Consider the following 26,964-nt stretch of genomic DNA (forward strand, 5'->3'; position numbering starts at 1 on the left):
TATCCCGTTGAGCAAACTGACAAGGAAAACCCCTTCAAAAGTAGTATTTGAAGCTGTGCTTTCAAAGAATAGGAACCTCTCAAGACAGGCGTGGGATAGACAGGATCAGGCGCAGAGAGAGACATGAGGTGGCTGCTGCGTAAACCTGTTCTCTGAGAGGGGGCATTTTCTGTTCTCTGCTTTGTCTGTTCCTGTTTAGGTCTCCAGGGAATCTGTGGAAGATAGGGTGTGGTCTGTGCCTTAGCCCTTCACTGGATCTTCCTGACTAGCTCAGAGTTCTCATTGCCTATGGGGTCTGCGTGTATATGTGTGTGTGTGTATGTGTGTGTGTGTGTGTGTGTGTGTGTTTATTTCTGTCTCACTAAAACTGCTGTAATAGCAACCTCAGTTTAGTTTTAGAGTCCTTAATTTACAAACAGATGAAAAAAAATCCTAAAAGTAGTATTCTGGCAATATCCTTCCTTGTTTGAATTACAAACTAGACTCGGGCCTTGGGTTATAAAACTTTAAAATATTAACAGCAAGATGGTGGCTTTTGCATCTCTGCTATCCTGTTCTAAGTGGCCTTAACCCTGGTTCACTGGCAATAAAGAAAAGGGGATGGTGGAGGTTCTATTTGCATGCCATCTTTAGAAACAGAATTTTTTTTATTATTTTTATTTCTCATTTGCTTAATTTAAATGAGTCATTTTTATTCTACTGGAGTAAGGCTATTGGGCAAATTATCTTCAAGTCCTAGGAGCAATGAAGTAAATGTTGGATCCACAGTTTAATTCTTTTAGCTATCTCTATAGGAGTTGCTTGGGAAAATGTCCTGTCATAGGGGCAACCTATACTTTTATATGAAGGAGAAGGAAAGGTTATTGCCAAAGATAATTAAACACACATATACGAACACACACACACACACACACACACACACACACACACACACTCTCTCTCACACACACACACTCTCACACACACTCACACATACACACTCACACATAAACACACACACTCTCTCTCACACACACTCACACATACACACTCACACATAAACACACACACTCTCTCACACACACACTCACACATAAACACACACACTCACACATAAACACACACACTCACACACACACACTCACACATAAACACACACACTCACACATAAACACACACACTCACACACACACACACTCACACATACACACACACTCACACATACACACACATAAACACACACTCACACACAATCATACACACACACACACACACACACACACACACACACACACACACGGCAGGGGTGGTTCTTAATCTGTTTTTCACAGTAGCATATCTAAATTCCAAGACTGTTTTCACAGAAGCTTCTGAGTCTCTACCTTCAAGCAGTTAACAAGGATGAGTTGGCAATTGATTATAAGGATTCCAGAGTGCCAAGAATGGAAAATTCCACTTGGCTGTATTTCTTTGTTTTTTTTAAATATTTTTTATTCGGTATATTTTTATTTACATTTCAAATGATTTCCCCTTTTCTGCCCCCCCACTCCCTGAAAGCCCCATAAGCCCCCTTCCCTCCCCCTGTTCCCCCATCCACCCCTTCCCACTTCCCTGTTGTGGTTTTGCCCTATACTGCTACACTGAGTCTTTCCAGAACCAGGACACTCCTCCATTCTTCTTGGACATCATTTGATGTGTGGATTATGTTTTGGGTATTCCAATTTTCTAGGCTAATATCCACTTATTAGTGAGTGCACACCATGATTAATCTTTTGAGACTAGGTTACCTCACTTAGCATGTTCTCCAGCTCCATCCATTTGTCTAAGAATTTCATGAATTCATTGTTTCTAATGGCTGAATAGTACTCCATTGTGTATATATACCACATTTTTTGCATCCATTCTTCCATTGAGGGATACCTGGGTTCTTTCCAGGTTCTGGCAATTATAAATAGGGCTGCTATGAACATAGTGGAGCATGTATCCTTATTACCCTATGGGGAATCCTCTGGGTATATGCCCAGGAGTGGTATAGCAGGATCTTCTGGAAGTGAGGTGCCCAGTTTTCGGAGGAACCGCCAGACTGAGTTCCAGAGTGGTTGTACCAATTTGCAACCCCACCAGCAGTGGAGGAGTATTCCTCTTTCTCCACATCCTAGCCAACACCTGCTGTCTCCTGAGTTTTTGAGTTTTTAAACTTAGCCATTCTGACTGGTGTAAGGTGAAATCTCAGGGTTGTTTTGATTTGCATTTCCCTAATGACTAATGAAGTTCCACACACCTATGGCCACTTGATCCTCAACAAAGGAGCTGAAAACATCCAGTGGAAAAAAGATAGCCTTTTCAACAAATGGTGCTGGTTCAACTGGAGGTCAGCAGGCAGAAGAATGCAAATTGATCCATCCTTATCTCCTTGTAATAAGCTCATCTCCAAATGGATCAAGGACCTCAACATAAAACCCGATACTCTGAAGCTAATAGAAAAGAAACTGGGGAAGACCCTTGAGGACATCGGTATAGGGGGAAAGTTCCTGAACAGAACACCAATAGCTTATGCTCTAAGATCAAGAATAGACAAATGGAACCTCATAAAATTACAAAGTTTCTGTAAGGCAAAGGACACCATCAAAAGGACAAATTGGCAACCAACAAATTGGGAAAAGATCTTTACCAACCGTACATTAGATAGAGGGCTAATATCCAATATATACAAAGAACTCAAGAAGTTAGACCCCAGAAAACCAAATAACCCTATTAAAAATGGGGTACAGAACTAAACAAAGAATTTTCATCCGAAGAGCTTCAGATAGCTGAGAAGCATCTTAAAAAATGTATTTCTTTGCTGGGAAGGAAAGGCCTAGCTGTGCACCTTGGACAAGGACCTTGACTTCCTGATGTTTCATGGCGACGCTCTCCTCTCTCGGTGTCCGTCTGTGGGTTTCATCTCTCTCGCATGGGTGGTGCTGATCTCAGGCTTTTCCTACATTGAACAATTGCTCCGTAGTCGGGATCCCTAGGTGTTACCCATTTTGACCCAAGCTGTTTTAAACTTGCTTTTTTTTTAAAAAAAAAAAAAAATTATTTCTTTCAGACAGAAACAATTTTGGGTGGAAAGTTTCGTAGGCGGGGGCGGGGGGTGGGGAGTTGATGTCCCTGTTCCTCCTCTCGGGTCCTTACTGGAGGTGATCTTTCCAGGTTCCATCTCCCCACTATTGAGCATTTTGGCTAAGGTTACCCATGTTGAGTCCTGGGAGCATCCCCCATCTACTTGAGATTTTCTAAAAGTTGCCAACCAGTACTACTCCAGGCACCTACATACTTCCATTCCTTCTCTTTACCCAGGCCTTTCTCCTGTCTCTCTGTCTCTTTATCCCTTTTCCCTCCCCTCTCTTCTCTCCCTTTGGAATGTTGGGCATTTTGAATAATGTCATCTCCATTATGTCCTGGAGCCTCCCACATCCCTGGTGTCTGGGACTTTCTAGTGGTTGGTTCCCTCCACTTCCCACCCCACCCCACTGCATATTTCAATTTGTTCTCCTGGCCCTCTGGCTTCTCTCCTCTCTCTCTCTCTCTCTCTCTCTCTCTCTCTCTCTCTCTCTCTCTCTCTCACACACACACACACACACACACACACATATATATATATATATATGCATGTGCAACCTATGCATGTATGGTGCCCACAGAGGTCTGAAAACGTATCAAATTCCCCGGAGAAGTTATGATTATACATGGTTGTGAACCGCAGTGTGGTACTGGGAACCAAATGCAGGTCCTAGTAAGAAAACAAGTACTCTTACCTGGTGAGCCTTCTCTCCAGTCTCTTGGCCTAACTAATTTAGAAACTATCAAGTAAACACTTTGCTTGCAATTGGCTCGTGAACATCACAAAATCTTGTCCAAAGCATAGGAATCTAATTCTATCCTTTGAGTATGACTGCTTGGGTTACTTTTCTTCAGGGGTCAGATTTTATTTCCTGAGAGAAACTGTCTATCCATTGGCTCCATGTCTATCTCTGACACCAACACAGAGGTCCATTCCATATCTAGCCATGCTGCTTTTAGAGTCTTTCTCCTGCAGGTATACTTGAATACGCCAGTTTGTAGAAGGCATCATGCACCGGAGAGCAAGAAATTTTAAGCTTGTTTTCTGTCTCTTTTTCTTCCTGTTCACAGCTGGTAATTGTACTGAATTAGTAGAATAGTAGATAATGCTTCTTCTCTGAACCTCATCACATTTTTAGGGGAGGAAAATTCAACAGCTTCTGCAACCTAATGTCTTTCCCAGCCTTAACTGTTCCTGTTTGGGGTCAGAAACAAGCAGGGTTTTGACTTGAATAGCTGCAAATATGTGGATTTCCTGTCTCTCTCCATCAATTGTTCAGATAGAGGATTCAGTAAAGGAATTAGAAAGCTATGGCACCATGAGCTACTGACAATTGAAGCCCTGTCCCTGAGTTACTGAGTTATTTGTAGGATGTCTGTCTAAGGCAGCTGCTCAAACAGAAGGTTTGCGTGAATGACAAATGAATTCTCTGTTTGCTAAACTTTTGAAATTTTGATTTCTTTCCTGTCAGCTGTAACTAGTCTGATGACTGAGGAATGGAAAATAAAAATTTAAAAATAAGTCTCTTGTCCTAGATATTACCCACTGCTATGTAAGACATCATCATTTTCCCTACTTTCAATGTAGAGTGAAGAATACAGTTTCTTTCTTTCTGGTCTCATATACTCAAGAACACTCCATAATCCTACAAACTCTCTTCACAGTCTTCCAGTATCCTTCCTGTTACATTCATCTCCACCACTGGGCAAGAAGGATCATCTTTTTTCACACCTTCATCAATCTGTGCTTGTGACAAAGGTTTATGGGGTGTGAGTCTACACTCATGCTGCTGTGCCTTGTAACATGAGACAGGGTAATATCAATGAGCATTGACTCTGGAAACCATCTGGAACTGGGAGATAATGAGCAAGCCAAGTGATGGCTCCCAGGGGTACCTGTCCTCTCTTCTGTCTCTTTGATGCTAGCTTTATTTCGTTCCGCTAACATGTTGCTTGCACTCCTGCCAGTGTCTCTGAACTTCTCCTGGCATCCCCGGGCTTTCTGAATTCACATTACCCCAGTTCAGTCTTGGTACACACTTCTGGGCTGTAGGTGACAAAGTACAGGTTTGGTTCTGAGAGACTGCATCCTTTGTCACAAGAGGTAAAACTTGTCTATGAAAGGGAGGCCCTATTCTGACCTGTACTTTATAAGACATATACACTGCCTAATCATGCTGTCTAAAGGAATGAAGGGCTCCAGCTTCTTTATAAAATGAATAGTCACAGAACCCGAGATCCATAGTATAGATGAGAACAGTTACATTCACACCCAGAAGGATTGACATTAGTGCTGCCATTGCTTGTATAAGAAGTTTATATTAGAATATTTAACTACTTCAGGCTTAAGTTTAAGTGGGAGACAATTTTTCTCAGGGTCTGCCAGACTATCTTTATAGACTCAATAAGGCTTTGAACTGTTTTTTTCTTTTGACTAAATATTTTGAAGAGCCCTGACTTGAGCTGTGCAGATGGTGATGGTATGACTCTTCAGGCCCCCGGCTGCCTTTCTGATGAACTGAGTGAACAAATGTGTTCTAAACACCCAAACCCATTAACCTGATACCAGTCCCCACACACTGATTTCCATGCAATGGGATCCTTCCCAAATGAGCACTAATTTCTAAACAATCCAATAAGGAAAATGCATAAATTAAACCTTAATTCATTATTAAAACCATATTTGTTAAGATCACAGAACTGCCAAATCTAGCCGTCCTCTGTGCCGCAAATGAGATTTGTGAAAATGTGTTTTTAATCACTTTGTTTTCCAAGTACCATGAGTGTCTTATCTAATCTAAATAAATGTTGGTACTAATTCATAGAACATCCAGATAGCTTCTTTCCTTTTATTTTGTCAGTGCTCAAGAACTCAGACTGGGCTGCCTCTCCACCCTGTTAAAGGGCTTGATGCTCCACATGTAGTCAGTGACAGAGATGATTGGCTGCTATAGTTACAGTCCTCAGACATAGTGAGAACCCCAGAGACGCTTACAGAGCATCATTTCTTCATGGAATGATGATAATTAATTAATCTACATGGCAATAGATAATGGCAGTCCCTGGTGGTGTCTTGGTGTCAGTAGTGAACCTGAACCCAGCATGCAATTCTGTCACAATTCATGTTACACATTTCTCTTAAAGTTTTACTTTCAATTAACATGAAACGTCTGTAACTTAGTAGGCTGCACAATATGTTTCCACATTATTTTCCTTTGTCAGTCCTTAGCCATACTTAGTAATAGGTAAATATCTAAACATTTAAATGTGAAGCCATTGCAAAAATTTTGTCTACCAAATCAACTAATCTAACCCTCTTTTCTATGTCAGTTTCTCATTACATGTAACTAAAATGATATTCATCAAGTAGATTACAACAATTTTCTTATTTTCATGAAAGTCTAAGGTTTTGAAAGAAAAAAAATACCATGTTTTACCCTATTTATTTTCTCATTCATTCATTCATTCATTCATTCAATTTACATACTGTTTGTGGCCCCCTTTCTTCTCTCCCCACATTGTCCCTCCTCCCCTCCCTCTCACCTCTGAGAAGAGAAGGTCACCTTCAGGTACCAGTCCACTTTGGCACCTCAGGTAACTACAGGACCAGGCAAATCCATTCCTGCTGACTCTAAACAAGGTAGCCTAGTTAAGGGATAGGATAATTCCCTACTACAGTTGTTGGAAACCCACACAAAAAACATGTGGGTATCTGCTTACATGTGTGGGGGCCTAGGTCCAGACCTTGCATGCTCTGGCTGGTGTTTCGGTCTCTGGGAGACCCCAAGTGTCCAGGTTAGTTGACTCTGTTGGTCTTCTTGTGGAATGCCAATCCTCTCCAGGTTCTTTAATCCTTCCCATAACTCTTGTGCAAGACTCCCCAGTACTCTTAGCAGGTTATGCTGAACATGCTTCTATTGAATAGAATTGGGCTTAACCCAACAATTCTAGTTAACCTTCTGCATTACTATTGTGTCAGCTCAAACAAAACAGGTTTTTTTTTTTGACCAAGCAAATCAAAAATAACATATAAAAATTCATGAGTTTTAGCTCTATTTAGTGGGGTATGTCCGTAATAATATTTGACTCATGGACCTCATAGAACCAATGCACAGATACAAATTACTGGGATTCATACTGTCTATGATATTACATATTTCAGATAATTCACATATTTAACGATCTGACACTTTTGTGCAATCCATGTTCCTTGTAGGGTTATAGACACTTCGGATTTTTTTTGATTTATGCAACTAAAAATTATATATATATATATATATATATATATATGTATATGATTGGTGTCTATGTATTGCCATTGTATATGCAACTAATTGTATTCATTTAGATTCAATAGGAAAATGGGAAATGCAAAAATGTCTCATTGTTGATAGCCAGTGGAAATAAGAAAAGGGAATCTATGAAAGACATACAAAGATGTTCCCAGGTTTTTTTATTTTGTTCCATTTTATTTTATTTTTTTAAATCCTTATTGGTACTTTGCATAGAGAATAATGACTAGAAAAGCTGCCATGGGGATCTTTCTACTGTGGGAAAGCGCCTGCTATTTAAAAAACACCATTTCATTTCAACAGAGGACACTTGTGATACTCTCCCCTTACTGGAAAAATAATTTCATCTGATACACAAAAGAGAAAAATAATTTTTGGTCCTGTCACAACACACCCCTTTGCTCTTCCCTGGAACTGTGTAGAAGACCTGTGTTGCAGACTGCCAGCGTGTTTCATGTCAATGGCTTTGCCCCATAATTGAAAATGCAATTTGGGCTTAGCTTCTGCTTATCAATGAGAACTTAGGCTATTATTCTTGAAGCTGAGGCCACAATACTTTAAATCACTAATACCCAAAGGTAATTGCAATACATTATGATTTAGAAACAAATACAAAATCACACGCGTTTGCATTTGTAATGACCTGGTTATTTCGTGCATTGATTTCTAACTTTATGAGTTGTTGAAATTACCCTTTTTTGATTCAAGTCCTATTCTTATTTGAAATTATGATAATCTCAAGGGGATTTAGGTATGTGCCCAATTGAAATGCCAATTTTAGTTGGATTTGGTAGTGCAAGCTTACTCACAGAGTAGGAGCTACTGACAAACATTCCTGGATTCTACTTAACATTTTTTGTTGTTGATGATGATTTATTACTAGTTTTCTATAGTACTAAAGAAATACAGATCTAGGCTTGTATTTTAGTCATTAGCTTTTCCAAGTAGGTTCTTGTGTCAATTCATGCTTCCTTTCATAAGTATTCCTAAAAGTATAGGACTTGGGCAGTGTCTTCAGCATCAACATGAGTCAGGAGTAAAGTTCTTCAGATAGCATCCAAGATTTCATGAATGAGAAACTATGAGCACTGGGGGCCTGAGGTGTCCTTATAGCAACTCTCTCAATTCAATTCAGCTCTCCATGTTTCTTTCCCATGATATACTTGATGTATGATAGAAAGTGAGAACTGAATTCTGACACCTGCCCTCTGACCTCTGTATGTGTATGATGGCCTGTGCTTCACCCACAAACATAAATCGGTAAGCATAGCTGAAAAGAAACTAAAAGAAAAAAAAAAAACTACTGTTGACTTTTTTGGATTCCCTATTGTACTTCCTTTGGTTACTATGACAGTTCATACCATTTTTCTGTTCTGTAGTTGCACTCTGCAGTCCATCTGAAGAGATAACCCAGCACTCATTCCAATACATTTTATGCATTAAGATAGTCAAAGTTTCATTTAACCTTAAGGGAAAGGAAATGGATATCATCTTTTGAGGAAGAAACAGAAAAGTCACATTAAGAAAAGGATATGCAGTCTGGAAAATATTATTATTCCATCTTTGAAAAATACAATCAGCAACACCACATGAACACTGAAAGATGTTGAAAAATACAAGACTGAGAATAAATGTGATTTCCACAGCTTAAAGGCACAATTGAGTGAATAGGCAAATGAAATGAATATTTAAAGACAAATAAAGTGGCAATATTATGTTCACTATAGAACTTTTCATCTAGAAGAATCTGATATTTCTTTTTTTTTACCTTATAAAAGCCCAGTTATTGGAGAGGTTCACAAGAGATGACAACTTACTGGTATTTCAGAAACAATGTATATAACAGAAGTCATTCATAAAGGAAGAGAAAAAGGTTTACCAGATACTAAAAGTTGGAAAGGTAGATCAACAGTTGCCCTGGAAAGGAATTTGTGAGTCCCATGCCTTTATTGAGGCAAAAAGTTTGGAGCAATTCAGATAAAACAATGGTTGGAGATTGTGGGAATTAGAACTGGCTTTGTGGGTGTGGGAGACTTTCTAGGAAACCTCAAAGTCAGCACTTTGAAATGAAGAAAGGAATGGAAAATGGTGAATATTAGAACAAAATAAGCAGCTCAGTAGAATGTGAAGAAAATTAGTGTCTTGACAGAAGAATACAAACACCATATTCTGGATGAGAGAGGGGCCTTGTGAGATGTTCTGACTGTTCAGCTTGGCTCCAAGCTATTGTACCACTGGTCTCATGGATGGTAGGTAAGTATAAAAGGTCAAATTGGATATTTCATCATATTTATTATTAACAGGATTATGACAAGTTTGGAGGTCAGCTGAACATTTCAGAAGATCTGGGCCAGATTGGATTTGTCTTGCCTGAGATCTCTTAGGTATTGCAGTGAGCCAAATGCAAAGAAGATAGGTAGCTTGACTGTTTGGGATTGAATTTTGCACATGGCTGTAGCAAATGATAACAAAAGTGAGATGAACAAGCAATCCTTTCAAAGGACTTTTACAGCTATACATAGAAAGAATTAGGAAAACTACACAGAGAATACAAGATCTTTAAAGCCTAGAACCAAAATGGGACTAACCTCATTTTGAGTGAATTTTATGGACCAAAGGTCAACAGGAATTGAAGGTTGGGAAAATAGCATCTATTTCTTGGTAGGACTCCCTGTGCAGCTACATTGAAAAGGAGAATGAACATACACAGTAAAGTAGAGTAGGCTTTTAATTGCTATAATAATCTACCACATTCATTTATAAGATTTGAAACAATTCAATTAAAGATTGACAATGATTGCACAGCAAAAAAGCAAAAGGTATACCCGTAAGCAAGGTCAGTCAATGCTATTGAAAGTGCAAATGAAAATGAAAATGGAGAAAAGGAACATGGGAAAGAACATTCTAGAACACATGTATAAACTCTTTAGTTGGCATGCATGCTGGGCACAAAAAAGCAAGTTGGTATGATTTAGAGAATAGTTGTATAGGGGATAAAGGGCTAGGTAAGGATTGTGAATAAAGAGGTACATATTACAGAGTTTGGAATGCAAAACAGAATCAACATTAGATTTTAAGAATTGAAGGCAGCCAGGCAGTGGTGCCTCACACCTTTAATCCCAGCACTTGGGAGGCAGAGGCAGGCAGATTTCTGAGTTCAAGGCCAGCTTGGTCTACTGAGTGAGTTCCAAGACAGCCAGGGCTATACAGAGAAACCCTGTCTTGAAAAAACAAACAAACAAACAAACAAACAAGCAAATATACAAAAAGAATTGAAGACTTTATATCCAGGAAAACACTTGTAAGCCAAACGTCATTTTGTTGTCTTCAATACTACAGATATCCTGAAATGATCTTTATGGTTCAAGACATTTAGTCAATGCTCTTTATCTATTTGTATTTTCTCTGTTAATTGCTATTTTCCCCTCTAGGAGTACTCTCAGCAGACCCTTTGTAGGGACATGCTGCTTCCAGCGCAGTGGCCTCATGCTGGCTTAACAATCCTAAAGTAGCCATAACTTAGTCAGAGGGGACACAGGAACCCAGGGGTAAGTATAATAATTACCATATAAAGCACACTGTTCTGCCTCATGTTTTCTTTGGGGGCAACAAAAAAGTATAAGAATGAATGACTACAACTATTCAGAGAAAAAAGTAATTATTAAATTACTATGTATAAGAATAGTGGTAGTCACAAAGATTACTAAGTTCATATACTGAAGAGATCTAGACAATAAGATTCTTCCATGTAAATTAGTACTAAGTTTTGTTAAATAAGTTGTAATAATTCTTTCTGCTGACTAAAGACCATTCTTCCTTGCAATGTCTACATTCTCTAGCCAAAATGCAAACATTGGTTGAAAATAGATGAAAACTAAGATACTAAGATCAAATCCACTAAGTTCAAATGCATACACACACACACACACACACACACACACACACACACACACACACACACACACACCAGATAAAGACCAAAGAAGAAGATCATGGTAAAAATGTCTTCTGTTTTGCATGGGCCACGAGTCACATTTTCTCATTAAGTTAAATCATGGATGGGAATTATTATTATTATTATTTACATTATTAAACCAAATTAGTGTTATTTTGGCTTTTGTAGATCATTTAATCAGGAGACAGCTTCTTCACAGTGTTAATAAAGCTCTTAACAGGTGAGAAGCAGAACACTGTAGCAAGGGTTGCATGTTTATATGGTGATGCTAAAGAAAGACTTGAAATGCTATAAACACAGCCCATCACCATATCGATGGGGAAATGAACTGGTCTCTTTGCAATGTTATTTTCATTAGCCACATGTTTTCTTGGTTAGCTCTACAAGATGAGTACATCCTTCTCAACATGCACTTCCTGGCACACTTGTTTACAAAAGCTCAGCAATCATCAAGATACAAACGAGAGGCATGCTGTGTGTATGATGAGTTTTAGTGCCGCACAAGTAGCCATGTTTACTTAATTTGCAAGATAGCACGATAATTTTCCTCTTAAGATTCTGTCTGCAAGTCTATTACAGAAACCATTTTCTTAGTTGTGGCTTTGTTGCCTTCGAGTTTGTTGTGTTTGCTCTGGGTTTGTGTTGCTAGTCTCACTTTCCCCGTGGCTGTATTTGAATTTGGCACGACACAGAGTGGTTTTTAGAATCTGTGTTGAATGGCTTCTTGGCCTTTTGGCTAAGATCAAGTGTGGAGAATCTATGTTGAAAGGAGTTTTCTATTTTCGAAACAAGTATTAGAAGTTCCTCTCCATGTTCAGGTTACTCTTTCTTACAGCTTTATTGATTGGACTCTAATTACTTGACTCAATTTATGTCATCTTTCTGCATTAAGAATGTTTTATTGCTTTTGTCTGAGACTGTTAGTCTATACTTTGTTAATGATATTTTTAAAAGGTTACAGACATTTTATATTGGAAGAACCATCCCTAATTCATCATTTGAAACCCCTTGTAAGTATATTTTATAGCCATGAAATATGGCTTTTATTAACATTGTTCACAGTATATTAAAGGATCAGCAATGCACTGGAGAGTATGGAGCATATAGAAGAAAATAGTCTCCTACAGGCAACTCATGTTGAAGAAAATATCAAACTCTCTCGTCTTTCATTTAGTGGAAAAAATGAACCTTTGGCATGGATAAGGAGGTTCTTGTACATTTAATATCTGTGCTTATCTCTATAGGTCTGTTTCATGTGAACTGTTTTCATTTACTTTTTGTTACAATGAAGTAGCTGTCTGCAGGATTGGCCATTTGCTGATCTGGTAGCAAATTCAGTCAGGTCTCTCTTTATGCACATATGTTAACATGAAGTAAATAGAATAGTGGAAGGGGGCGCAGGAAGATGGACACAGCCATATAGACACACAAATCAACATGGCATATGCTCAGTTACTACTTCTATTCTTAATGCTTGCACACAGGGGATCCTCAATTGGGCATAATTGACTACTGCTGGCTCAGAAGCCGAAGAGCACGAGGAACCACTGAAAACACTGTGTTACCTCAAATTCACCATCTAGGAAATGTTGGGAGATATTTGCACACATATATGAACAATATTCATACATACTGACAAACCTCTGACAGGTCCACAGAGAAGGACAATTATACTCAGTGCAGATAGCTGGCACTTTGATTGACAGCAGTGTCTCTTGGAGAGTCTATTAAGCAGTTTATTCTTGTATCCTGCTCATACCTTCATTCCAGCTCCAAGTGATAATGGCTCAGAGTACCATCTTGGCCTAAATGTTTTTTTTAAAATCATCCTCTCTCCATCTACAAATTATTTAAGATGGAATCCTCAGCATCTTGAATCTTGACCACTGAGACTATCTATTAACCACTTTTTCTAACTTTTGTCTCATTTCTTTCAGATCAGTCTGTCACTGAATGATTTGATTGATGTAAAATAGAAATGTAATTCTGTCAGTCTTTCAGTCTCTTTAAACATTTTGGGCTACCTTTATTACCTATTGGATAGAGACTAAACTTTTTCCTGCTGTTCCCTCCCCCCTCCCTGCCACCAGGCTTACTCTACAAGTCATACCACGGACTTAAGTCTCCTGTATCTCCCTCAGACTCCGCCTTCATGTTTGGCTTCACCAACACTGAATACTCATGAGACTTCTGCCTCTCACACTTTTGCTCACTGGTTACTTAACTTACTTTGGAACATAGGTTGGTCTTTAATACCTGATTGTCTTGCCTCTGTGTCCAGGTTGGGTTTGGTTAAGAACAGAGGTCCTGAAGAGAGAAATGCATCAATATACCCTGCTGGGAACTTGCAATCATTGTGTTTCCTGTTTAATGGCTCTGTGTGTTTATCTACCACCACTACCAGCTCTTTGAAGACAGTACGTTTTATTCTTTGTACTGTTGAATTCTTGCCCAGTATATGACACATTAGAAGTACACAGTTTCTATTTGTATAATACACGAACTAAAATGACTATCTGAGCAGATGAAGCTCCTGTGCAGCAGGCAAAGGAAAAATAACTAAGAGAAACCTTGGATGAACCTTTGGAAGTCCTTAGGAATCACATCCTCTTCTGTATTCTATTTCATTTCTCCTTTCTGCTCTGAGCTTTATCCCAAAAGCTGAAGCTAGGTACCTGTTTCCTCTAAAGTACATAAAATAGATGGCATGATCACCATACAATGTGTGTTCAATAGATATTTGTGATTGACAGATAATCCTTGGGACAATGCTGTGATATTATTCAATGTCAAGACTTAGCAATGTAGAAGAAAAACTGCCTTAGGAAAGAGATATAAATACTCGATATTATATTTCAAGGAGTAATATTGTGCTCAGTAGGAAAACATATGAGAACATCTGTGGAAAGAGGAAAGGTGAAAAGCAGGAAGACCCATCCTTTCAGTCTGCTGATCATGTGATTTATCAGCCATCTCATCCCTCCTTATCTACTTCATCCTGCTCTGCATCGGGTTACCCAGTGTTGATCACCGCATTAGTTTGATGAAATGATATTACTTCTCTTGTACTGGTCCAATAAAATTGTGAACAGGAAGGACAGGAAAATGCCAACACTAACACTTTTATATACCCTATTTTGTAGAGTCTAAAGCTGTGTGCCTTCATCTTGTGTGCCTACAGATAGTTATTTATTCAGAAGACTGGAATAATTCTTATAGATAAGAAAAAGCAGAACTACATACTTTCCAGAAAACAGCTCCATGTGAAACTGGCATCAATTAAGGCACTGAACTATTATTTCTCCCAGATGGAAGTGTCATTTTAGGAAAGATAATACTTCATTGTACTGGAAGAAAATCTAGGCAGCAGGAGGATTCTTATTAAAGTGCACAGAACTTACCTGAGGTGCCTTGCAGCAGGGCCTCTCTCACATCATGTCTTATCTTTGACAGCTTGTCTTAATGCTGAATTTTAAGGGCAGAGATAGGTCACAACTTGGAAGGGTGAACACTGTGTCCACTGCAGTGGAATCTATGGAAGATTATTTTTTCCCTTAGAGTACTACAGTCACAGATTTGTTTCCATTCTATATGTTCATGAAGCTCATGGCCGTTAACACCCGTCACTCTAGGAATGCTTGTATTCCCCCCTTGACACTCACAAAATACTTGGAGAAGAGAGGCAGAACAATTCTATTGCATTGTCAATTTGACCCGAGATAAATATTACCTATATCTTTTCAGAACAGGAAATGACCATGAAATGAGGCATGTTTGGTTCTGGTTATGTTCTTAATCTTATAAGCAGAGATAAAATTCCTTGCTGGAATATCTGAAATTTTTAATAAAAATTCCTGGAAGCCTGTGAGCTTCTTGGCAGTATATGCAAACTTAAGAGAATGAAATAATCACCAATCTGTCACACCAAAAAGCATTGATTGGGGTTTTCTTAGGACAATGGAATAGCTGGCTAAGCGTTCTTTCCTAAAGTTCATCAAGATAAACACACTGCGTGAACTAAGGCAAAAACATTTTCCAGTAAGATCATGGGCTGCTAGAAATTTCTTGACACAAATAATGAAACTCACCTGCCAGTTAAAAGGGACTTTTAAAGAAAAGGAAAGAAGATTTTGATAGTCAGTAAATGATCTAAAATAGAGAAAATCACGTTACTTACAACACAGTAAATTATAGAGCTGTGAACCATTCTGCCGAGAGAGTGTTTCTGTCTGAAAGACAAAGATTGTGGACTTGCACAGCCCAAGTGAAGTACACTTTCTCAAGGCCTCTTCTGTGCTTAAACCCTCACTGGGACCCGAGGGAAATACTGTGCTCTCTTGCCATGTGGCTTTCAAAGGGTCTCTTAAGCAGAGGTGACCTAGTGTCTAATGATACTTTATGGTAAGCAGACAGTGGACAGACAGGCCTTGGTAAAGTGACACCACAGCAGTGGGAACAGTGGAGCTGCCATAGGAACTGAGGAGTATAATGACCGGGAGAGGAAAACTGCTGTCAAGTCCCAAGAAATCCTCAAATGCAATATAGACTTGAAACTTAGGTATAAATGTTCATCTCTGAGGCACTGGCTTCCCTCAAACATTCTAAGACTGTGTTTCCCCACCTGCCCACCCACTCCCACCTCATCCCTCTAACATGCCCTTTTTCTGGGGCATCAAGCCTCCACAGAACCAAGCACATCCCTTCCCACTGAGGCAAAGGCAGTTCTCTGTTACACATGTAGTGGGGATGCCAGACCTCTTTGGTTAATGGCTCAGTACCGGGGAGCTCTGAGTGGTCCAATTAGTTGATACTGTGTTCTTCCTATGGGGTTGAAATCCTCTTCAGCCCTTCAGTCCTTCTCCTAACCCTTCCGTGGGAGTCCCCAGGCTCAGTCCAATGGCTGGCTGTAAATATCTGTATCTATCTCAATGAGGTGCTGGCAGAGCCTCTCATAGGACAGCCATGCCAGGTTCTTGTTTGCAAGCACATCTTGGCATCAGAAATTGTGTCAGGATTTGATGTCTACCTGGAATAAATCCCAAGGTAGAATGGTCTCTTGATGACCTCTCCTTCAGTCTCTGCTCCAGTTTTTTGCCTTTAGACAGTATTTCCTTTAGACAGGAATAATTCTGGGTTAAAAATTTTGAGATATCAAAACAACCCTGCGATTTCACCTCACACCAGTCAGAATGGCTAAGGTCAAAAATTCAGGAGACAGCAGGTGTTGGCGAGGATGTGGAGAAAGAGGAACACTCCTCCACTGCTGGTGGGATTGCAAGATGGTGCAACCACTTTGGAAATCAGTCTGGCAGTTCCTCAGAAAACTGGGCATGTCACTTCCTGAGGACCCTGTTATACCACTACTGGGCATATATCCAGAGGATTCTTCAGCATGCAATAAGGACACATGCTCCACTATGTTCATAGCAGCCCTATTTGTAATAGCCAGAAGCTGGAAAGAACCTAGATGTCCTTCAACAGAGGAATGGATACAAAAAATGTGTTATATTTATACAATGGAGTTTATACTATTCAGTCATTAGAAACAATGAATTCATGAAATTCTTAGACAAATGGATGAAGCTGGAGAACATCATACTAAGTGAGGTAACCCAGTCTCAAAAGATCAATCATGGTATGCACTCACTGATAAGTGGATATTAGCCTAGAAACTTTGAATACCCAGGACATAATCCACAAATTAAATGATGTCCAAAAAGAATGGAGGAGTGGGCCCTGGTTCTGGAAAGACTCAGTGCAAGAGTATAGGGGAATTCCAGAACAGGGAAGTGGGAAGGGGTAGATGGAAGAATAGGGGGACGGAAGAGGGTTTATGGGACTTGCGGGGAGTGGGGACCCAGAAAAGGGGAAATCATTTGCAATGTAAATAAATAAATAAATAAATAAATAAAAATTTTGAGATAAGTGGGTGGCCTCATCCCTCAACTCGGGGGGAGGGGGGTGTTTTAGTCAGGGTTTCTATTTCTGCACAAACATCATGACCAAGAAGCAAGTTGGGGAGGAAAGAGTTTATTCAACTTATACTTCTGCATAGCTGTTCATCACAAAAGGAAGTCAGGACTGGAACTCAAGCAGGTTAGGAAGCAGGAGCTGATGCAGAGGCCATGAAGGGATGTTCCTTACTGGCTTGCTTCCCCTGGCTTGCTCAGCCTGCTCTTTTATAGAAAAGAGCAGCCCAAAAGAATACCAGCCCAAATGCCCCACAGTTGGATCTCATGGAGGCACTTCCCCAACTGAAGCTCCTTTCTCTGTGATAACTCCAGCCTGTGTCAAGTTGACACACAAAACCAGCCAATATGGGGCGGGGGTGGGGGGAGAGGGGCTCATGTCTATCTACTAGAGGTGGACTCTTCAGGCTCTCTCTCCCTGCTCTTGAACACTTTGACTAATGTCATTCCCATTGGATCCTGTGAGACCCCCACAACCCTGGTGTCTGGGGCTTTCCAGTAGTTCCACAACCACACGGTGTCATATTTCTATTCATTTTATAGGTCCTCTGGGCTTCTCTCCTGTCTCCACCTCCATATCTGATTCTGCCCCCTTTTTTCCTACCCCTACCCTCTCCCACCTAGGTCTACGTCTCCCTCTGTCTCCTGTGATTATTTAGTTCCATTTTCTACCTGGGATTGGAGGAGGATCCTTACATGGGTCTTACCTCTTTTTAAGTTACAGATGGTCTGTGAGTTGAATCATGAGTATTTTGAACTTTTTTTTTTTTTTTGGCTAATATCCACTTATCAGTGACTGCATACCATGTATGACTTTTGGGTCTGGGTTATCTTGTTCAGGATGATATTTTCTAGTTCCATCCATTTACCTGCAAAATTTGCGATGTCCTCATTTTTAATAGCTGAGTACTATTACACAGTTCCATTGTGTAAATGAACTACATTTTCTGTATTCATCCCTCTGTTGAGGGACATCTGGGCGGTATCCAGGTTCTGGCTGTTATAAATAAGGCTACTGTGAACATAGTGGAGCACATGGTTCTTGTGATATGGTGGAGCTTCTTCTGTATATATGCCTAGAAGTGTTATAGCTGGGTCTTCAGGTAGAACTATTTCAATTTTTCCGAGGAACCACCAGATTGATTTCCAGAATGGTTGTACCAGTTTGCAATCCCACTGACAATGGAGGAGTGTTCCTCTTTCTCCACATCTTCACCAACATCTGCTGTAATCTGAGTTTTTGATCTTAGCATTCTGACTGGTGTAAGGTGGAATCTCAGGGTTGTTTTGATTATATTTTCCTGATTATTACGGATTTCAAACATTTGTTTAGGTGCTTTTCAGCCATCCATGATTCCTTATATGAGAATTCTCTGTTTAGCTATGTACCCCATTTTTAATTGGGTTATTTGGTTTTCTGAAGTCTAACTTCTTTAGTTCTTTTTATATTTTGGATAGTCTCTATTGGATGTAGGGTTGGTAAAGCTCTTTTTCCCAATCTGTAGGTTGTCATTTTGTCCTATTGACAGGGTCCTTTGCCTTACAGAAGCTTTGTATTTTATGAGGTCCTGTTTATCAATTGTTGATCTTAGAGCCTGTGCCATTGGTGTTCTGTTGAGGAAAATTTCCCCTGTACCAATGTATTCAATACCTTTTCCCACTTTCTCTTTTATTAGATTCAGTGTATCTGATTTTATGTGGAGGTCCTTGATCAAGTTGGACTTGAGCTTTGTACAAGGAGATAAAAATGTATGAATTTGAATTCTTCTACATGCATACCACCGGTTAGACCAGCACCATTTGTTGAAGGTGCCTAATGTTTTCACTCTAAGGTTTTGGGTTCTTGCCCTTCTTGAAATAAGGGTTTGTGATTTTTGGATTGCTGACTCAGTAAGGCTCAGATTACAAGAACTAAAGTTGTTTAAAGAACCAGGCAAGGGACAGGGCATTTTTATGAGGTACTCTAAAATGTTAATTAGGGTTACATTATTTTCTACTTGTCAGGAAGTTTACATTTTAAGTTTATATGTTTGTGTGTGTGTGTGGTAGTCTGTGTGAATGATATAATTTTATGTCAGATGTCTTTATCAAATACACTCCAGTTTGATTTTCAAGAGAGGGTCTCTAACTGAATCCAGTCATCATTGGCTGGTTGACACTATTTGACAAGCAAGCACCAGGCCTCCTGCTATCACCACACTTGCCTCTGCAATGAGCTAACAGGCACACTCACTCAGTCCTATTTTTGTGTGACCACTGAAGAACTTAACTGAGGTCTTCCTCAGGCTTGTGTGGTAAGTAGTTATGGACTGAGCTGTCTTCTCAGCTCCACAATTTGGGCTCTTGTTAATGAATGACAATGGATCTGATACATTTAAAAATATATCTATTATATATACTAAAAAGGTCACTAGTAATATATTGAGAATTTGTGAAGAATTAGTAGGAAATAATGCAGAGACAACGGCTTTGAGAAGACATTGAACTGTACATTTAAAGAAATTATGTTTCCTAATAATAATTCTAGAAGGAATAGTCACAAATGAGAAAAACTTCAGTGTAGTTTAATATTTTTATGACAATGTTCAAGAATAGGGAACAATAGAGGCCTTCTCTAGAGCTATTGAGATGGTTAGAGGGACCCCAGATCTGCTTATGGTGTATTATTAAGCACTGACTAGCATGCTAAATGTTGCTAAGCACTCTAATTTGCTGTTGAGACCTTTGGTTTTGAATTGAAATTTCTTAAAGTTTTATTATAGGCACTCTATTTTTCTTTCTGTGAGCACACACAGACACAACAAAAGGAGGAGGAGGCCTTCCAGGCCTTTGGATGGCAGCACGTAAACAATTCCCTTAAGCTTGGCAGCCTAGACCTGCAAGGGGAACTGAATAGCCTCATCTTTGGCAACCACCTGTACTACCTGTTGGCAGTTCAATGCTAATCACACTTCAAATATTCCTGCTTCAAAATCTTTTGCCACCAAAGCCATGTCTCTTGCCTCAGAGGGCAGAACCAGTTCTGACCACTCCAGGCCACCTGCCTAACTTTTGTAGTAGTGGGCCAGACTGAGCAACTTTTGAGAAACCTTAGATGGTTCTGTAGCTATTCTCCCTACAAAGTATTAGGCAGCTCTGACCCCAGTGATTTTTCAAGATGTGAGTCATTGGTGTTAAGATGTAGGACTTATCCTCATGTGAGGACTGCGATTGGCCACATGTGATGCTTGTGATTACTAGAGCAAGACGCTGTTTTGTGACTGGTGCAAATTCAGCCCTTCATTCCTATGCCACATGTGTTCAATCTCCTTATGACTATATAACCATCTATAAAACCATTTGCAAGTTTTGGGTTTAGAGATGTACTATTCTGTCAAGCCATTGTGCTGTGGTATTAACTTAATTAAGTCTGCTCTCGAAAGGTATTTGCTTGCTTGTTAGTTTTTGTCATCAGTAGAGTTGGTCAACTGATAGCTTGCAGAGGGCTAGCAACAGTGGAAGTAACAGTGAGAAGAGAGTCGCAGAGTTCATGAGAGCAAGCAGGGCGGGAGCCATGGAATACATGGCAAGAGAGAAAGCATGGTGTGCAAGTTTGAATCTACTTAGCCCATGGGAAGTGGCACTATTAGGAGGTGTGGCATTACTGGAGGAGGTGTGACCCTGTTAGAGCAAGTGTGCTACTGTGGGGTGGGCTTTGAGGCTCTAAAGCTCTAGCTCTGCCCAGTACTTAAGAGGGAGTCTTTTTCTGGCTACAGTTTCATCAAGATGTGGAACTCTCAGCTCTTTCTTTAGTATCAGGTCTGTCTGACCGCCATCATGCTTCCTGGTGTGAGGCCAATGGAATAAACCTCTGAAACTGTAAGGCAGTCTTCACAACAAATGGAAACCCTAACTAAGACACATAGCATGTTGGAAGTAAATAGAATGTATAAAGCCAAGACTGTAGAAGGCAGGGAGTGACTTCTGTATCGGGAAGAGTTCTGAGAACTACAATGGAGGTGCTGAGAATGCCAGTGGTATTGACATGGAACACTGAAGACCTTTCATCAGCTGCTGCCAACGACTCTTCCTGGTTTTTTTTGGGGGGGGGAGTAACAGATTATTTTTTATTTGAATTATTTTTTATTCAATATATTCTTTATTTACAATTCAAATGATATCCCCTTTTCTGGATGCCTCTTCCCCAAAAGTCCCATAAGCCCTCTTCCCTCCCCCTGTTCCCCAATCAATCCCTTCCCATTTCCCTGTCCTGGTATTCCCCTACACTGCTGCATTGAGCCTTTTCAGGACTTTCTTCTTAGGCATCATTTGATATGCGAACTGTTTCTTGGGTATTCTGAGCTTCTGGGCTAATATCCGATTATCAGTGAGTGTATACCATGTGTGTTCTTTTGTGATTGGGTCACCTCACTCAGGATGACATTCTCCAGATCCACCCACTTGCCTAAGAATTTCATTAATTGTTTATAATAGCTGAGTAGTATTCCATAGTATAAATATACCACATTTTCTGTATCCATTCCTTCGTTGAGGGACATCTTGGTTCTTTCCAGCTTCTGGCTATTATAAATAGGGCTGCTATGGATATAGCAGAGCACGTGTCCTTATTAATGCTGGGGAATCCTCTGGGTATATGCCCAGGAGTGGTATAGTGGGGTCCTCTGGTAGTATCCTGCCCCGTTTTCTGAGGAACCGCCAGACTGATTTCCAGAGTGGTTGTATCAGCTTGCAACCCCCTCCTCCAGTAGTCGAAGAGTGTTCCTCTTTCTCTACATCCTTGCCAGCACCTGTTTTCTCCTGAGTTTTTGATCTTAGCCATTCTGACTCGTATGAGGTGAAATCTCAGGGTTGTTTTGATTTGCATTTCCCTGATGACTAAGGATGTTGAACATTTCTTTAGGTGCTTCTCAGCCATTCGATATTTCTCAGGTGAAAATTCTTTGTTTACCTCTGGACCCCATTTTTTAATAGGGTTATTTGGCTCTCTAAGAGTCTACCTTCTTGCCTTCTTTATATATCTTGGATATTAGCCCTGTCAGATGTAGGGTTGGTAAAGATCTTTTCCCGATTTGTTGGTTGCCATTTTGTCTTTTTGACAATGTCCTTTGCCTTGCAGAAACTTTGTAGTTTTATGAGGTCCCATTTGTTAATTCTTGATCTACTGTTTTTTAAATTTACTACACTATTGGTGTTCTGTTCAGGTACTTTTCCCCTGTGCCCATTTGCTCAAGCCTCTTCCCCAGGTTCTTTTCTATTAGTTTCAGTGTGTCTGGTTTTATGTGGTGGTCCTTGATCCACTTGGACTTGAGCTTAGTACATGGAAATTGATTTGCATTCTTCTGTATTCTGACCTCCAGTTGAACCAGCACCATTTGTTGAAAAGGTTTTCTTTTTTCCATTGGATGGATGTAGCACCTTTGTCAAAGATCAAGTGACCATAATTGTGTGGGTTCATCCCTGGGTCTTCAACTTATTCCATTGATCTACCTGCCTGTCACTGTACCAATATCATGCAGTTTTTAACACCATTGCTCTGTAGTACTGCTTGAGGTCAGGGATACTGATTCCCTCAGAAGTTCTTTTACTGTTGAGGATAGTTTTAGCGATCTTGGGTTTTTTGTTATTCCAGAAGAATTTGAGAATTGCTCTTTCTAACTCTATGAAGAATTGAGTTGGGATTTTGATGGGGATTGCATTGAATAGGTATATTGCTTTTGGCAAGATAGCCATTTTAATATATTAATCCTGCCAATCCAAGAACATGGAAGATTTTTCCATCTTCTGAGGTCTTCTTAGATTTCTTTCTTCAATGACTTGAAGTTCCTGTCATATAGATCTTTCACTTGTATGGTTAGAGTCACATCAAGATACTTTATATTGTTTGTGGCTAATGTAAAGTGTGTCATTTCCCTAATTTCTTTCTCAGTCTGTTTATCCTTTGAGTATAAGAAGGCTACTTACTGATTTGCTTGAGTGTATTTTATATCCGGCTGCTTTGCTGAACTTGTTTATCAGCTGAAGGAATTCTCTGGTGGAATTTTTGGGTCGCTTAAATATATTATCTTATCATCTGCAAATAGTAATAATTTGACTTATTCCTTTCCAATTTGTATCCATTTTGTTTTCTAATTGCTCTAGCTAGAACTTCAAGTGCTATATTGAATAAGTATGGTGAGAAAGGGCAACTTTGTCTAGTCCCTGATTTTAGTGGGATTGCTTCATGTTTCTCTCCAATTAGTTTGATGTTGCCTTCTGGTTTGTATCCAAATTAAAATTAGAAATGAAAAGGAGAAATAACAACAGAAACTGAGGAAATTCAAAAATTTTTCAGATCCTACTACAAAAGCCTATACTCAACACAACTGGAAAATCTGGATAAAATGGACAATTTCTTAGACAGATACCAACTACCAAAGTTTAATCAGAATCAGACAGAGCATCTAAATTGTCCCATAACCCCTAAAGAAATAGAAGTGATCATTGACAGTCTCCCAACCAAAATAAGCACAGAACCAGATGGTTTTAGTGAAGAATTCTATGAGACTTTCCAAGAAGACCTAACACCAATACTCTTTAAACTATTCCACAAAATAGAAACAGAAGGAACACTACCCAACTCATTCTATGAAGCCACAATTTTGCTGATACAGAAACCATATAAAGATCCAATAAGGAAAAATAACTTTACACCAGTTTTCCTTATGAATATCAATGCAAACATACTCAATAAAATTCTTGCCAACCAAATCAAAGAAGACATTAAAATGATCATTCACCATGATCAAGTAGGCTTCATCCCAGGAATGGGATTTCAATATATGGAAATCCATCAATGTAATCCACCACATAAACAAACTAAAATAAAAAAAAACCACACGGTCATTTTATTAGATGCTGAAAAAGCATTTGACAAAATTCAGCATCCTTTCATGTTAAAGGTCTTGGAAAGAACAGAAATTCAAGGCCCATACCTAAACATAATAAAACCAACTACTCTTTCAATAACTGATATTCACAGCCAAAGAACTTACTAGCTGATAACTGTCAAGCACATTTGAAATTCATAATAATATGTTTTTAATCTGATCACCCACTGTCTGGATTCTATAATTACAAATGATAGTCCATATTTCTCAGGTGGTGGTGGTACCAGGCTTCTGAGTTTGTTAACCCAGCCTGCATCATTCATTAGCCAAGGAGTTTCAACACTACTTTATGCCTAGTTAGAATTTAGTCAGGTAAAACAAATGGTCCCCAGCTAGCTGCCTGAAACTTTGTAGGAAATTGTTCTTTCCTACTAACTTATATCCAGTCTGATAAAAGTTATTCTAAATTATGTATCAGGATAATAGTAACAAAAATTTAAATACACAAAAGCCCATGGAGCGTGTTTTCTAGAACTATTCTGATGATATTCCAGGTGAATGTTCTAGTCTCATCTCATGTAAGTAAACAAAAATAAAAATTAATAGCCAGAAGCTGGAAAGAACCCAGGTATCCCTCAACAGAAGAATGGATGCAAAAAATGTGGTATATATACACAATGGAGTACTATTCAGCCATTAGAAACAATGAATTCTTGAAAGTCTTAGGCAAATGGATGGAGCTGGAGAACATCATACTAAGTGAGGTAACCCAGTCTCAAAAGATCAATCATGGTGTGCACTCACTAATAAGTGGATATTAGCCTGGAAAACTGGAATACCCAAAACATAATCCACACATCAAATGAGGTACAAGAAGAATGGAGGAGTGGCCCCTGGTTCTGGAAAGACTCAGTGTAGTAGTATAAGGCAAAACCAGAACAGGGAAGTGGGAAGGGGTGGGTGGGAGAACAGGGGGCGGGAAGAGGGCTTATGGGACTTTCAGGGAGTGGGGAGAGGCAGAAAAGGGGAAATCATTTGAAATGTAAATAAAAATATAATGAATAAAAAAAGAAAGAAAAACAGAGAGCATAAAAAAATTAAAAAGGAGAAAACAATTTTATTTGAATACTGAACTACAAAACCAGCATCTCTTCATAACTTGTATATGTCATTCGAAGGCCAATGTTTATCAGTGGATGTGAAAGAGAATTATCAATCGTGTTCAACCAGAGGTAGATCTGAAACTCTATATAAGAGCAGATGGCAGAGTTCATATTGTACAGTCATAGGAAGAAAGTCTATAGAAAGACATAGAGATGTCAATGAGGTTTCAGTTCAGAGTAATGTCCAGGGAAAATGTACAATATATGATATGAAAAACCTATTGAGATATAAACCCTTAGTTTTAGCAGCAGAAGTAGCAATACACCTGCTTTGAGTTTTATTTAGTATTGTTTTGGGAAGCAAAGACTTAGACCTTAATTAGAAATCAGACAGGCTCTTCATGTATGTATAGACAGCACATTCTCTGTTTCAGCAGAATATATTTGAATTAGGAATGCATTAACTAGTGTCATACCTAGCACTCTGATCATATGAGCTCAATCTATACTTAGTAGTGTTTTTCTATCTCTAATATACAATCTTTTAAAATACATGGTTCAGAATAAAACCAGGTTTTCCAAGATAATACAAGAGGGCAACAGGCTATTTGTCACAGAAAAAATTATAGAGAAGCTATTTTTATAAATTAAAACACAGTGTCCAGGAATCTACATTTCTACCTAGTAACACTGCTTTTTAGAAAGCATATTACTTAGAAGATGCACTGAGACAATAACGGCTATCAGCTATCAGGGCTCAGAACAGAAATATAAAATATCACAAAAGCCATGAAATTAAAATTAAATTGTTAGAAGTTAATTTTTTTAAAGCCTGTCTGAAAACAAAAGATTCAAAAGAATATGTAAGTGAAATCAATTAGGAGAATTATGTTAATACAAGAATTTTACAATTAAGAAAAATGACCACCTAAATGCTACTGATTTGCAAGCAAAGGGCATACATGCAAATCTCCAAAGTAAGAAGAATAACAACAACAAATATTGTGTACATAAGTAATAAACTATTTTGAAACCATGAAAACCCAAACCCACAAACCAAAAGGGCAGGCTGTGTTGTTCCCAGTGAAAAATGACGAAGAAAGGTTAACAATAAGACACAATGAAGTCAAGTTATTCATCTTTTAACATAAAAGAATGAATTACTAGGCAACCAGATAAAATTATAAAGCAGCCACGCGTAAAAAATCCATCAGCATCTACTTCCCCGTAACCTCCATGCCGCTGGTCAGTGGAACTGTGCCTGCAGAATCTGGTGAGAGAGAATGGACCTCTGTTGTTCCACCAAGTGTCATGACGTGTGCAAAGGTTCCACCATGTTTGTTTCTTGAGTGGTTTTGAACATGATTAGTATTTATTCATTCACTCGAGTCTTATTCTGTACCTCTCAAAAATTAAAAAGGAAATAATTGTTAAGCTAAGTACTTGTTCTGTTCTGAATCCTGGGTCTCTTCTGCATCACCTTGCCCCTCCTGGATCGTCCTTCACTTACCTTCTCTTCTGGTCCCCACTGGTCTCTTGCCTCCGACTCCCCTGCTCTTTCCTGTGGTGTGTGTGTACCACAATCTAAGAAACCACAGTAACAAAAATACAATTATGCCGTTGTCACAACTAACAGAAGCAGAGTAACTCAATTTCCTTCATTAAGAGTTTACATTAAATATTTGTGATTTTATA

At 39.1% G+C, this 26,964-nt stretch overlaps 1 pseudogene; it reads left to right on the forward strand.

Moving 5' to 3' along the window:
• The first annotated feature begins 12,047 nt into the window (after positions 1–12,047).
• On the forward strand, positions 12,048–12,186 carry LOC127691762 (uncharacterized; annotated as a pseudogene).
• The last annotated feature ends 14,778 nt before the right edge of the window (positions 12,187–26,964 follow it).

Source organism: Apodemus sylvaticus, chromosome 8 (assembly GCF_947179515.1).
Source record: "Apodemus sylvaticus chromosome 8, mApoSyl1.1, whole genome shotgun sequence".
Taxonomy (NCBI): Eukaryota; Metazoa; Chordata; class Mammalia; order Rodentia; family Muridae; genus Apodemus; species Apodemus sylvaticus.